The 1826-nt window shown below is 46.6% G+C and overlaps 1 long non-coding RNA gene across 1 annotated transcript; it reads right to left on the bottom strand.

Moving 5' to 3' along the window:
* Positions 1 to 326: 326 nt before the first annotated feature.
* On the bottom strand, positions 327 to 1099 carry LOC109863422. Its single transcript, XR_002251331.1, has 4 exons — positions 1037 to 1099; positions 863 to 984; positions 673 to 724; positions 327 to 590 (listed from the first exon to the last, which is right to left on the bottom strand). It is a non-coding gene; the product is annotated as an uncharacterized LOC109863422 (long non-coding RNA).
* Positions 1100 to 1826: the final 727 nt, after the last annotated feature.

The raw sequence follows: 1826 nt of genomic DNA, 5'->3' as shown, positions 1-1826 counted from the left end.
TTTTTCTATTATTTTTATCTATTTATTTATTTATTTATTTACACAAGTGCGCGTCCGTCTTCTATTTATTTTATTTTTATATTTTTTTTATTTTCTATTTCGTGTGTGTCGCCCGCCAGGTGTATATCTGTGTGTCTTCGTTTGTGCTGTGTCATCGTCCTTGTGTGTGTCGACAGGAGTTCTGTCCGTTACGGACAAAACTTTGAATAAAGAAAAATATATATTGTAATATACACCTGCCTTCCTTGATTTCCTCTTTATACAAGTCCTGGTGCTGCTGCTGCGGGAGAGTGGGTGGAAATAACTTTACATCTTTTTTATTCTCTTTGACAAATTTTATTTTACTTTGTTAATACATTGCTCTGCACACTTTTATTTCTTCTTACCCGTGTGCAGAGCGGTTATACGGTCGGAGAGTAAACTTTTTATATATTTTACACGTTTTTATTTTTGCTTCAGCCACCCACCTCCTGTCATTTTTATTTAATAACATCACTTGCAGCAATTTACATCTGCAGCACCTTGACAGGTCAGGTTAGGTGTCGTGTAGAACTCCTGTCTTGTGCAGTACTCCGTCCACTCGCCTGCCACTGAAATCATTTTTACAGGGAAATATTTGCACAGTGCCTGCAATAGGTGCCTGCCAAATTAATTGATTTTTTATATACTTACCTCTGTATTTGCTCGTACACACGCCCTGCTGACAGTCACCAGGCCGCATAACCTAAAACAAAGGGGGAGCATTATTAACATTTTTTGCAACTAAATTAATAAAAAGAGGGTTATTATATAGTAAGTTGAGATCGCGCGCTCCCCCCAATCTCAACTATATACAAATTATTAACAAAAAACAAAAATTTACCCTCATTATTAACAAAAAGATTGCGGCTGGTGACACTCGTGCGCAGAGGCGTATCCGGCAGGCACCTCGGGGTTAGGTAGCGTTCCCTCCACTCGCGCATCAGCATCCGCGTTTTACAGCACCTGTCAATATATTATTATTTTATTATTTTATTTTATTATTTATTATACTTACCTTATTGTTGTTGTCCGGTGGTAAAGTTGTGACAGGTGCGTTGCTGTCGCCTACCGAGGCGACACCGAGCGGAACAACCCCAATACACACTTGAGGCGTATCCGCAAAGCTTAAGGCGTATCCGCACAGGCACTGTGCTTAAGGCGCTATCGAAAATGTCCCTAGAGGCCGAGCATAGGGAAATTGTAATCGAGATCCCGCTTCCCGCGCGCGTAATCTGTCCGCGCTGCCATGGCAGCGACCAATTGCGTCCCTCCGTGCGCGCGGGAACATTCGCTGACCCGCCTCACCTCGCAAAACATTTGAAGAAAGATCACCCGGGGGATAGTATAGGATATAAATGTGGATTCTGCGGGTACAGGGGGAAGACGAGGTACCCGCAGAAAGATGTCAAATTACACATAGAAAAAGTGCACCCCCAACCCCCGGTTGTTGATGAGGCGGGTAATAATAGTAGATTATCAAGCGAACCTGGAGCCGCGCCATCTTCCGCGTCGTCAGCGGCCCCGACCACAAGACAAAAGAATCCCCCCTCAAATAACGATCCCTTCGTTAACCCGCGGCAACCCGGCGCACGCGCCACCACCACCGCCACCAAGAGGGCCCGCCCAGCTCTAAGGACTCAACCCAGCGGGCCCTCTCCACCATTATCAACACCACCAACGACAGGACCATCCCCCACATACGCAGCCGTCACAGCAGGAGAAGCGGCCGCCACCATCATGAGGCCGCCGAGAGCGACGGCTGCGGGGACGGTGCCCCAGCCGGGAACATCGAAGGGGGCCGTCCC

Source organism: Pseudomyrmex gracilis, unplaced genomic scaffold, assembly GCF_002006095.1.
Source record: "Pseudomyrmex gracilis isolate BER0280 unplaced genomic scaffold, ASM200609v1 scaffold_4869, whole genome shotgun sequence".
NCBI classification, from domain to species: Eukaryota; Metazoa; Arthropoda; class Insecta; order Hymenoptera; family Formicidae; genus Pseudomyrmex; species Pseudomyrmex gracilis.
The sequence above is the reverse complement of the archived record's forward strand: the minus strand, read 5'-3'. Positions and strand labels throughout refer to the sequence as shown.